The sequence below is a fragment of the Siphateles boraxobius genome, unplaced genomic scaffold (genome assembly GCF_051911475.1).
Source record: "Siphateles boraxobius isolate OS27281-9 unplaced genomic scaffold, OSU_SipBor_1 22, whole genome shotgun sequence".
Lineage (NCBI taxonomy): Eukaryota > Metazoa > Chordata > Actinopteri > Cypriniformes > Leuciscidae > Siphateles > Siphateles boraxobius.
In genome coordinates, this window is record NW_027508833.1 from 29,504,946 (window position 1) to 29,518,783 (window position 13,838).

General features: G+C 36.9%; 1 protein-coding gene across 7 annotated transcripts in view; it reads right to left on the bottom strand.

The window, feature by feature from the left end:
• Nucleotides 1-13,838, bottom strand: part of wdpcp (WD repeat containing planar cell polarity effector) — a 116,193-nt gene that overhangs the window by 58,471 nt on the left and 43,884 nt on the right. The window lies entirely within an intron of this gene.

Below are 13,838 nucleotides of genomic sequence, written 5' to 3' on the forward strand. Positions count from 1 at the left end.
TCATGCACCGAACCGTGACCCCCGTACCATTTCGGTTCAATACGAATAATAGGCTACATGTACCGTTCCACCCCTATATATATATATATATATATATATATATATATATATATATATATATATATAAAATACTTCCTCTTGTGTGTGGACTTTCAGCATCATCATCTCTGTTCTTCCTCTCTCTCTTTCTTCTGTATCTCAACCTGAAGCTAATGAAGTGAAAAATATAATACAGTACGTACAAACAAAATGAAAACAGAAAAGGCAGCAGCTCTTATATGAGTCCTCTAGGGCACAGCCTGGCCATGGCCATCAGCATTAACATTAAAGACACACAAAACAATAGAAAACAATTTAGGAGAGAGACACGGAAAGGGGAAAAGGGAAGTCAAACATACAAGTAGATGTGCTGACAAAATGGTGTCACATATTAAAGAAGGGCAAGATGGGATACTGGAGGATGCCCAGGAGTGCTGTGGGGAGGGTGATAAGACAGAGGAGAAAGAAGATGATGTAGAGAGAGAGCGGGAGAGAGAGAGAGGAAGTGATCTCCATAAGAGTTGCCCAAGGAGGGACCAAGGACTGTTGGACAACTATTTTTGTGCAAACTGGTTAGAACTTATAAACCACCTTAGACCAGCTTGTCTCATTCCTGTAGAGTCATTCCTGTCAATTTTTATGTCCCCATCATTCCTGTTGTCACGTTACAGTAGTTTTGAGTTTAGTTTCATGTTCATGTTTTTTTTTTTTATGTTTTGGTTCCTGGTTTTGTTTTGTGTTCCCCTTGCCCTCATGTGATCATGTCATGTGCTTCCCTTGTCTAATCTGTCATGTTCTGATTGGTTCTTGTTTTGTTCGTTTTGTTTGTTGGTTGTCTGATAGTTGCCTTGTCTAGTTGTCGTGTATTGAAATGCTGTTCCATGTTTCCATGCGCCAGGTCTATTCATAGTCAAGTTTTTGTTCATGGTTTTGGACACTGTAAATAAACTGCACTTGGGTTCTCTTCACCATCATGTTTGTCTGCTTCCACATCAGCAAAGTTACACCTGTGATGGCAAGGCTGAATTTTCAGCATCATTACTCCAGTCTTCAGTGTCACATGATGATCCTTCAGAATATAATCCAATATGCTGATTTGGTGATCAAGACACCATCTTTTATTATTATCAATGTTGAAAACAGCTGTACTTAATATTTTTGTGGAAATCATGACACTTTTTACAGTATTCTCAGAGTAATAAAAAGGTCAAAGAATAGCATTTATTTGAAATAGAAATATTTTGTAACATTATAAATGTCTTCACTGTCAGTTAAATAGTAAAATATTAAAAAAGTAAAATATTAATTTATTTAAAAAAAAAAATCTGACCCCAAACTTCTAAACAATAATTTTACCACTAGAGTGATCGGATTTGGACATTTTCTAGGCTGCACAAACATCCACAAATAAAAACTATAAATTAATTAATCAATTAATTAAATCAAATATTTTTCTTTTCTGTAATCAAAGAAAAATCAGAAAAGAACATATTTCTTTAATATCGTTTTAATTTAAAATTTAACTTTCCATCTGGCTTTGTAAAGAGCATGCGTCATAATCTGAAAACCACACCCACCGGGGGGGAAACAATCCAACCGTCTCCATTGACTTTGCATTACGAGAAGCTGCCTCCTTGTCATTCCTGACTTATAATAAAAAACAAAACAATGTCTAAAAGTTGCAATGTGACAAGGTGTACAGCAAACAAGCTAAAAAAACACATAAATAGCTGTCGACCCCAAATAACGAGCGTTTAAAGGATTAGTGCACCTCAAAATGAAAATTTCCTAATAATTTACTCACCCCAATGCCATCCAAGATATCCATGTCTTTCTTTCCTCAGTGGAAGAGAAATTAAGTTTTTTGAAGAAAACATTTCTGGATTTTTCTTCGAATAATGGACTTCAATGACAACCAGCGTTTTGAAGTCCAAATCAATGCAGTTTTAAAGGTCTTTGAAGTGCTTCAACGGACTGTGCACGATCGCTGCTGAGGAGGGTCTTATCTCGCGAAACGATAGGTCATTAAAAAATTTTATATATATATATATATATATATATATATATGCTTTTTAACTACAATTGTTCGGATTGAGCTGATCTGCAACACGTCGGGAACTACGTCATCACGTTGAAAGGTCAGGAATGATGTCGCCGGCGGAAATACCGCCCCACTAGACCGAGGATAGTTCAAATTGTATTGGTAGCTTTGTAAACCGTAGGGCAGTAGACTTCTGCCAGCACCGGCGACATCAACCGTGACCTTTCAACGTTGATGATGTAGTTCCCGGCGCATTGCAGATCAGCTCAATCTAAACAATTGTAGTTAAAAAGTATAAAGATAAGACCCTCTTCCTCAGCAGCGATCGTGCACAGTCCGTTGAAGCACTTCAAAGACCTTTGAAACTGCATTGATTTGGACTTCAAAACGCTGGTTGTCATTGAAGTCCATTATTCGAAGAAAAATACAGAAATGTTTTCCTCAAAAAACGTACTTTCTCTTCCACTGAGGAAAGAAAGACATGGATATCTTGGATGGCATTGGGGTGAGTAAATTAATAGGAAATTTTCATTTTGAGGTGAATTAATCCTTTAAGGACACAAAAATGGAGACAGGGTATTCGTTGAACGAATGGGTAAATTGTGGGGTCCTGACACTCAGTATGCAGTAAAAATACACTACGTGTGCAGTTGTCACTGGTAAGTCAAATATCCAAATGTCCGTTTTATATATTATATTTCTGTAAGCTAAGCTATCCCCGTCACAGATTACATTCCCCTCCAGTGGGCAGTTTTCTCAGAGTAATATGACACGTTGCACTCTGTCTCAAGTCCCTGTATCCACTTTTGTTTTGTTTTTTTTTTCATTTTTTGGGGTCGACAGCTTATAAAAACTTATTTCTGTTTTTTTCTTTTAGCTTGTTTGCTGTACACCATGTCACATATAAGCTTTTAGACATTGTTCTGTTTTTTGTTACAATTCTGAAATGACAAGGAGGCAGCTTCATGCTTCAAAGTCAATGGAGACGGTTGGATCGTTGGACAGATTTTCTTGCCATTATGTAAATAATCAAGCCATAATTACTTGATCTTAGAGCATTTTTCTGAAAGTCTGCTATAGCCTTTTATAGAAATACTTTCTTAAATTTATATTTACAGCCAGAAAACCATATGCAAGCAAGGAAATTATCTAAATTAGTCTATATATTCCCATCTGTCTGCTGTTAGCAGTTGAAATACCAAAGCTTCAAGCTATTTATACCGTATCATATCAGTTCACTCATCTATTTCTTTCCTCCACTTTCCCAGGTCCTCATAAAGGGAGAGACAAGTGGCTACACCATGACATATGTGGCTACACCACGCAACATGAAGGTCCCACTGAAGAGACACAAGGACAGAGTGGCGCCATGGTGTCCACGCACGCACGCACGCACACGCACGCACACACACACACACACACACACACACACACAGCCTGAGTGTCTTTGAGAGAGGCCTCTATTCACATTCAGCAGGCAAATAATGGCGACTGACAGGCAAGCAGCTCAAAATGAGGTAAAGCTAATACCATTCATGTGAAGACATCTACAGTATGTCTGTGTGTGCGAGCGCGTGTGTAAGAGGTGTCAATCAGGGCCGTAAATGAAGTTGGGTAGCGTGAGTGACGTGGCCGGGGGGGGCAGGTCTGTCTGTCTGTCAAATGAGAAGAGAAAGGAATGAACAAAGTGTGAAAAACGAGGAGATCCCGACAGGGATGATCTGAAAAGGAAGAATCTACTCCAATTGTTGTTAAAGAGCACGTTAGCGAGGCCATTGAGAGGTGCAAGAGTTGAAAAGTTCAGACAGAAGGGGAAAAAAAGAGATTAAGACAGAGAAGATCGGCGCACACATGTACAGGAGTTGCCAGCACTCTCAAACAAGAGTTAGCATCATTAAACTGAGTGTTTTAGCAGTGGTGCCATAGAAGACCCCTTTTTGGTTTAACAGCTCATTCGAAGGACGAGACGTTTACAAAGAGTGCCTGTTTTGTCCGCGTGTTTTTGATTATCGCTGTTGTAATGTATTGGGAAGCCAGAATATGTATCCAACGACAGAAACATACATTAGCGAAACTCTGTCTGTCTGTTTTACGTATTGTTGCTTTCTACAAACCATATTACAAATGCATCGTCAGATTTAAGATGAACAGCGGTACAAGTGCATGCCGAACCATGCTTGGAGAAAGGAACGGTTACGCCCCCAATATATATATATATATATATGTGTGTTGATCAACAGTAAATACATTACATTTTAATTTAAAAATTGTATTAAAAAAATGTTATTGTAAAAATTGCAAAAATGCTGTTCTTTTGCACTTTATCTTCATCAAAGGATCCAGAAAAACATGGTTTCACAGTTTCCACAAAAATATTAAGCAGCACAACTGTTTTCAACATTGATAATCATAAGAAATGGTGCTTATTTTGCTTATTTAACTCAAATTTAGCTTTGCCATCACAGGAATATATTTTAAAAAAAACATTTAAAAAAGAAAACCATCATTTTGAATTGTAATAATATTTCACAATATTAGTCTACTGTTTTGCTGTAAATCATAAGAGACTTTTTAAACATTAAAGTTTTTTAAAAAATCTTATTGACCCCAAACTTTTGTACAATGTATATATGCGTGTGCAACTGTGCCTGCATTAATGATTCAGCTGTGCTTTATGGGGGGATTTTTCACTGACTCTTTCTGCTGGTTATGTCTTTTTGAGTGAGTCATTTACTTATTAACTGGGCAATGTGCAAAAGTTAAATTTGCTGTAGTTTAGTTTAGAACTATTTTTATTGGTGAAGCAAAAAATATAGCAAGTTACTCAATAATAATTTCTTAATTTCTTAATTTTGTTAAATGAACTGCTATATAAAAGCAATATTACCCATTTCCATTATTTTAGTTATGATAATTTTGACCTACAACAATAAAACGGTAACATCCATCCACGCTGAAACTAAGAAAAATATTTTTGATGGAAAAGTTGATAGATTTTTTTTATATCCAGGGTTCGGAAAAAATATATTTTTTTCTATTAAATTTTTTTTCCAAAATAACCATGTACGTGTAAACGGGGCCTAAAATTCTCTAACACATGAGGAGAACGCGGATGAGGAGGAGGGAGGGTCTAGCTAGCCTCCGTTTTGTTTGACAATACTTCGAACGTCAACAAGAAGTGATGTCACCCAACATCGCTTAGAGCACCTTTAAGTGAAATGTAGAGAAAGAATGCATGTGCATCATTATATTGGGTCCGTGCATTAGTCTTAAAGCGACAGCAGCCTAATATTCCTAATCAAACTACAAAAGACAAGGAAATCACTCTCTGCTCTTTACTGAATAACGTTTCTGTTACTTAAATATGGATTAACCTTTATTTAATTTGTACAGTGAAGATTATATGCAGTGTTATTTTACAGATTAGATTACTTTATTCAGTTTCTGTACTTGCCTACCTGAATTTTTTTTTAAAGCAGATTATTTAATTTGTATCTTTGTTCTTTTGTATTTATTCATTTGTGCTAATGCTGGTAGTTGCATTTTTTGTTTTTATTTATTAATGACTGTTTACTTGTCTTTAATAGTCTTTGAAATTTAGTTAGTAGTTTTTCACACTCAGTTTTCTCAAAATCTGGGGAAAGCTTAGTCAAAACCCATGTCAAATTGACTCAACGTGTAGTTTTATTATTATTATGTGTGTGTGTGTGTGTGTGTGTGTGTGTGTGTGTGTGTGTGTGTGTGTGTGTGTGTGTGTGTGTGTGTGTATTTATATGTGTGAATGTGTGGGTTTACAACAATTTAATATCCACAAACTCATATGACTGCATGTATGGGAGCATTAAATTGAATGTCCAGACTGGCTGTCTTGCTAGGCACTTAGATAAAGACAGCTTTGAATGAGCTTTGGTTTGAATTCTTCTATCCCGACAGGTCGGGCGTAACGCGATTCTTGTTAGCATAGCTGTAAACATCGGTGGTAATAGCCTGAGTCTAAAACACTCACAATGAGGTCTAAGTACATCTGTAAACGTCATTAGAGCAAAAATGATCAGGAGAAAGAGGGCCAAGAAAAGAACAGAAGAGAGAAAAAAGGAGCGATGCCTTTTAAGCAGGTGTTTACCCAGAGACCTGGAGCAGAAAGCCAAACACTGGGGGCACGAGGTTGGGTCACACTTCTCAGAGCCAAGGAATTTCTTGTCATTTAAGAAATGGCAGGGATCTTTTTTTGTCTGCATACTCTGTTTTTTTTCCCTGTGACTTTCAAACACTAGGCTAGAGTTTGTTTGTGAAATAAATTCTGGTGACCAAAGGTGAGTAAACATCAGCATCAACAAAAGCCAAAGCCGCAAGGAGCCGCCAAACTACGGAGAAGCAGCTCTAGGAGTCTGTCTATCAGTGTCCAGTGCGGTTGTTGGCGAGACAGGTGTCAGTGTGTCCGTGTCTTTGTTTTTGTTGTTGGATTTACTTTCTGTAATGTCCCTGCCAGCGTTCATCCCCTGACGTTTTGCGGTTCTGGCCCTTTGACAAGGATGCGTGGAAGGAGAAGGCCTCGGAACGTCGCGAGCAGCTGAAAGGTCAGGAGAATGTTCCGGACTTCACAGCAGCTCATTACGGAGAGTCTGCAGGGTGCGGTCCGAAAAAAATGACAACCTGTCAGTCCAGAAAGGCAAAAGTTGACATGGTGGCAGCTACACAGCATATGCCTGCCCTTCCCTCACTCTCTTTCCCTCACTCTCTTTTTCTTCAGGGTGACATCAAGAGTGATCGACCTCATTTAGACCTTTCAGAGTCATTTCTACATCAGACCACACGGAGGAAAAAAAAAAAAATCACATCCCCAGAGATCTTTTTATAATACTGTCAAACAAAAAAAAAATTTCTTTGAAATTGTAAATAAAACCAAGCTTATTTGGAGAATGTTTAACAAAAAAGAATCAATTTCAAAATTAAACGTTTATTTCAATGCGTTACAGTATGTGTCATTTCTTTATAGTTTCTGAGTGAAAACTCTTATATTTTTCATTTAAAAAAAATATAATTAAATATAAAATATATATAATTTATGCACCTCTCATGGGAAAAATCATAGGACCACTTATTTATATCCACATCCAACAATTTAGCCAAAAAAGATATAATATAATATTTTTTATATAATTTTAAACTTATTAAATATAATTTCTGGCATCAAAAAGAATTGCCATCCGTCAAACAAAAAGATAGTCCCAAACCCAATTCCTGCTATTGGTGGAGCCAATGTCGCCGAGTCAGGCTGGTTGAGAACCGTGTAAAAAAAAAAAAAAAACCTGATTACTAGCAATGCACAATTTTCACAGACTACACTGACAATTGAAGTATAACTTGTAATGAAATGTTATCTTTTTCTCCAGGTGTTTTTGGCCGTCTGGATAAGAGTCTTGCCCTCTCTCTGACCCCTAAAGCCGTCACCGCGGACAGAGACGAGACACAAAGTTATTTTCAATTTAAAATAAAGGTCGGATTTTCCTGTGTGACCCTTGACCTTTGAGTTTGAGCATCATCATGTGAGTCTGTGAGCGGGTGAGAAAGAACAGAGAGAGCAGGTGGAATAGGAGTGCTGGGTTGGACTGGGAATTCTCTGACACCTGGTGGAGCTCCATCTGACAAAAAAAACAGACTGATCAACCATGCATACACAAAACACACCCACCCAAGTGCCCCTCTACAAACACAATGGCTTTGACTCTAATGGGATGCCCATTTGATGTTCAACCCAGCACACACACTCCTTGCCATTCTATCCATGGCTGCTACATGTTGTATTTGACTGATGATAGTCAACACATACACATGTTTCCCCTCTTCCTCTTTATATGGGAAAATCCTCAAATGCAGCAGGCTGGCCCCAGGTCAGTGGACACAATGGCAGGGAAGTGCATTGCTGTGTCAAGCCCTGTCTTGTCAGATCCTATATCAGCTTTCCCAAGCAGGGGCCCGCGGGGCCGGGACTAGAGCTCAGAGAGTATTCTGCAGCAATTAAAGAATTAAAATGGTTGTCATAGATCTCATATTTCAGACATCACCTTCTCCTGATGAACTAAATGAGATGGTCCTCGCCAATCAGTTGTGTGACTGAGCCAGTGCGAGTGACATGGACTGAGTCTTACTTAAGAATGTGTCATGCCTCTGCCGCGAGTTACATCACTTTGACGGCCTAAAAGGCTCCTATGGGACAAGTGTGCCGAAAGAACAGCATAATTATCAATGTTTTTGAGTTTCATATGGGGGCCACATCACAATTTATTCCCAGGAAACAACTTTTGAGAGCAAAAAAAAAAAATGTCTTAATATATTAGTCTTGTTTCTAAGTAAGAAATATGTAAATATCCTTAAAACAAGGATTTTTTTTTCTTTTTACAGAAATATACACCGCGGTTTAAAAACACATTTTTTTGGGGGACGTCCTATCATATTTGTGGCTTGGTTAAAATGTTGTCATGGCAAGTAAAAATATTTAAGGAAAAAAAAACCCTGTAAGCATTATGTTTATGTTTTAAGGTCTGGTTTACAAATTTCCACAAAGGAAGACAATTGTGTTGTAGCTTGCCTTTAACCGATCAACTCAAACACATTGATACCTACTGTATATAAACAGAAAAAACTGAACATTTCAACATTGTAAAATCAGTACTATACTGTGATAACTGTATTTTTTAGCACTGAAAGAGGGAGAACAGGACACACACAAACACAGATAACTGAAAGTGTTGAAACTAGTTTTTTTGTCAGACAAATGGCACTGGACTCACCCCAAACCACACACATAAACACCTGCATACAGTACATGCGAGCAAGCTTTTTTTGGAGGACCCGACTACCCCATCATCCAGACAGGAGGCTATGGTTGGCGTGACAATGCTATCCCAACTAACATCTGTACGGTAACTTACGGCACAACGACTACAGGCCTAATCCCTACACTGACTGAGAGAGACACAAACAAAAAAACAAACCTCAAACTCAGGACCCGGTCCAGGATGCTCACTGTCTCTCTGTTTCTCCATTTCTCACCATTGTGCAAGAGAGTGTGAAGGCCAGGACTGCCTGTCCAGTTTAAGGGATTTGAATTAATGCAACATGTTTTGATTGCTGGGCAGCTACAATCGAACACAAAGGGCGACTTGAACAGCACCAGCCTCTGATCCCCAAGGCAATGATTCACTCCTTTAGATGAGTGTAGTGGATGTGTAGGACTCTAAGAAGAGCACTGTTGAAGCAAGCAACGAAATAACAAAAAAGACCAGAGAGGCAGAGACCAAACACAATGCAATGTTGAAGTGAGTTATTGTTATGTGTGGCCCATCAGCACACTCCACTGTCACGCAGAGAGAACTACAATCTAGGAGATTCACCACCATCTATGGCAAAACTGATCGTAAGCCTGCAATTTAACATGAAACAATACAAACACACACACCTAAACACAAAATAACAATTAATAATATAAAAAATATATAATTAAAATGTTTTTTTTAATAAAATAAAATAATAATAATAGTAAAAAATAATATGTACCCTTATGCTAAGGAAAAGGCACATTATACAGTCAGTCAAATTAAGTTGACACCAATATCTCAGCGAATTTCATGGCATGTTTAGCAGACACAGAAGAGGATAGACAGGGTGATTGACAGGTGGAGGGCGGGACAGCTGTATAAGCAGGTGAAGTGTGTGCCTTCACTTTGATCAGAGTGTGTGTGTGTGTGTGTGTGTGTGTGTGTGTGTGTGTGTGTGTGTGTGTGTGTGTGTGTGTGTGTGTGTGTGTGTGTGTGTGTGTGTGTGTGTGTGTGTGGCTGCCAGGCATGGGAAAGTTTAAGGCTGACAGAGTGTGTAGTTGACAGGCATGGGGAAGTCTCGGGTTGAAAAAGCATTCTTGAGTAAATACTCCTGAGGGCTTTATTGTTTGAAGCTAAATCAAAGAGCACTTAGAATGATCACGAGCCAGGAGAACCAAGCTGTACATTTGTGAAACAATGTGACAACCTGAAATGCGGCTGTCTTAAAAACCCCTAAAGGAGGAGAAACTAAACTCTCGCTCAATTACTTCCAGTCAGGTTTCAAGGGGCTGGAAATAAATGTAGTGCTTTCAAAACTCCAAAAAAGTGCATGTTAAAAATGAGCACAATTAAAATATAACTATTCTGTGATTTGTGGAATATAAAAGTTGATTCTTATTTATTATTTTGTTGCATTTATGTTTGTTATAGGAATTACACTAGAAAACTAGTGCTACACTGACACCTATTGTTCACAAGGCGGAACTGCGGTTCAAACTTGGGACACTAGAAAAATAATCTAAGATCATACTAAGAAATAAGTTCAATAATAGACATCACAGTTCCCACGTAACCCCATTGAGAGACAGCACATGATCAAGATGTTTTTTGCTAAAAGATAATGGAAAAGAGATAACAGTTGTCTGGTTAGGGGTTTTGGTGAGTCACCGGCAGACAGTCCCAGATCATCAACAGATACAACTGCCTTTGAATAGAGCATATGGGTATGTGAATCTTAATCCAATCAACATGGATTACAAATGTCCATGTACACATAATACTTGGCACTTTCATAGTACCATGGGTGAATGCTGATGGTTTCAGTTGAAAAGACAAACAAACAAAAATAACCAACGTCTATGGAGCAATGATGGAGTGAGACAACCATACAGTTAAATTACATGTCATTACTCTTCTGAAATGTGTAAAAATGCCACTGAATTTGAAAACAAGCCCCAGATATTAATTATATGTGGTCAAAAAATGTTCCATATTTTTCTTTCATATTTTATGTATACAATAAACGTTTGAGATCAATAAGAATTTATTTATGTTTTTGAAAGAAGTCTTATGCTCACCAAGTCTGCATTTACTTGATCAAAAATACAGTAAAAACAGTACATTGTGAAATATTTAATAATTTAAAATAAGTATTTTCTATTTGAATCTATTTTAACATGCAATTTATTCCTACAGCCGAATTTTCAGCAACATTACTCCAGTCTTCAGTCACATGATCCGGTAACTCTTTATAATAAGGTCTCATTTGTTAACATTATAATTTATTAACTAACATGAACTAACAATGAGCAAAACATTTGATACAGAATTTATTAATCTTTGTTACTATTAGTTAAAAAAATACTGGCATTCATGTTAGTTCACAGTGCATTAGGCAAACTAATGTTAACAAATACAACTTGATTGAATGTATTAGTTAACTGTTAAAATTAACATCAACTAAGATTAATAAATGTTTTAGAACTATTGTTCATTCTTAGTTCATGTTAACTAAAGTAGTTAATAATGTTAACTAATGAAACCTTATAAAGTGTTACCCATGATCCTTCAGAAATCATGCTAATTTGCTGCTCAAGAAACTTTTCTTATTATTATCAATGTTAAAAACAGTTGTGTCGCTTTTATTTTTGCAGAAACAGTGATACTTGTTTCAGGATTCTTTAATGAATAAAAAGTTTAAAAGATCAGCATTTATTTGAAATTGATCTAGGCTATTTAATGCCTTGCTGAATAAAAGTAGGCCTATTCATTTCTTTCAGGAAAAAGTCTTACATGGAAGTGTCATTTTTTATATATTACATATTAATCGGTTCATTTCTGACACATGGATAGTATAAATAAACATACTGCCTCAAAAACCAAAACAAATGGTAAACTATACCTTCCTTCACTTTCCAAAAAGCTATGTTGGTCTGACCTCAGGTCACATTAAGAAAGTTTAAGTGGTCAAAAACTTAATTTTCACACTGTCTCACACTCTTTCACCTTTCTTGTAGCTCAGGAACTGATAACACATCCCCCAGTGCACCTCTTTATAGTTATAGTTTGATGAGGTCAAGGAGTGCAGATGTTCTCGGATACCATGCAGGTATTGTTTTGATTTTCTCTCTATATGCACAGACCATATCCTATTCATTTCACCAGGTACAGCGTGAGCATTACACACAATAACAAACATCCCTACTGACATGACACAAGCAATGCAGAATCCACAAAATCTGTGAAAAACAGCACAGTTAAAAAAAAAGAGAGGCAGAAACCAGCTAAAGTCGCTAGAGTGTGAGTTGATGGGTGCACTGAATCAGGGACAGCATCTGAAACATGACAACTGAGATATGACTTTATAATCCACAAAGAGAAGCCTGAAATCAGTCAACTTATTGTTTATTTAAACTAAGAGTACTAAAAACCTTTCAGCTCAGTAAGTCTTAATGGTTGAAAAATTAATAAAAAGAGCATCTCACAAATGCTTGATAATAATTAGTACTTCATACCAATAAAAATCCGAAATTTAATTTTCAATAGTTTGACATGGAGAGACTTGACTAACATCTAGCAGCACAGATTAAGGTCTTAAAAGGGGGCTTGTTGAAGCAGGTCTGGATTATTCTAGAATTTCAGTTTTCACAGGGTGCAATCTGATACTGCGCTACTAAAATATTTCAAAACTGCATTTGCTAGTGTGACAATCCTGTCATGGTTAAGAGCAAAGGTTGTGTGATCTAAAGGTTAATGTTTTCCAAAGTGATCTGATACACAGATAGCTGGAATTTACAATAGCACAAAAAATTAAAATAAATAAAACTTATGCATAAAAATAACTTTGATATCCCACTATAATTTGACAAAAGTAAATGCCTAAAACTGTATTGAACACAGAAAATAAATCCATCTTTAACCTACAGTAAGGGGTCGTTTACACAGAACGCGTTTTTTTTTTTTGGTTTGAAAAACGCGAGACGCGGGCAATGGGACGGGGGAAAACGCAAGGTCTCAAGATACGCGTTTTTTTAAAAAAAAACTTGAAGCATCGCATTTTTAAAACGTCGTGTCATGCACGTCTGCGCTGCAAAAGACGCAAGAGGGTTATAAACGTCCGTCCAGCGGATGTTTACATAGAAAAACAATGGAAAAGTATTGTAATAAAAAAACGCGTTCTATGTGAGAGGCCCGGAACGGCACCTAAGCCTGTTATACATTCTCAAAGAATTAATACTATTTAATTGAATACGGTATATAAATAGTCTAAAATCAATTAATAAATGTTTAATTATTAATATAGCCTATATTAACTAATCGTTACATTGTATTCTGCATCAGTAGTTACAATATCTCTATCCCATAAGCATAATTCAAATTTAAATTTTAAATTAAAGTTCAATTAAAGTTTTCTTAGTATCTGACTAAAATAATGTATTTCTTTATAACAAAATATGTATTATATATTTAAAGGCGTAACATTTGACCTTTTACAGAATACTGAAGATGTTATATACACCACAAAACACAGCATAAATGAAACAGCCTGAGGGAGGGAGGGAGAGGGAAAGAAAGAGAAGCAAAAGAAAGGCAATAAGGTAGGCCGGCTTAGATGTTTTAAAAAATGTCTTCTATAAAATATTCTCAATAATACTCCACCAAATACAATAAAATGCATCAAAATATATCCAGTGATCCGGTAACAATTGTTTAAAAGGACTAAAAAGCACTCATAAACTGTTGTGGCTTGTGGAGAAGTGTGTTTGGTGTTGTTCTGTGCGTGAACATCACATGAAGAGGCAACATTATCCTCAGCTCCTTTGTCAGGCAGTTTGTAATGAGCCTGTAATGAGTTCATGTAAAATGCAGCAGGGAGATCATCTATCTCACCCACTGCACTGAACTGATACAGAGGCCATATCAAACTCTCAATATACAGT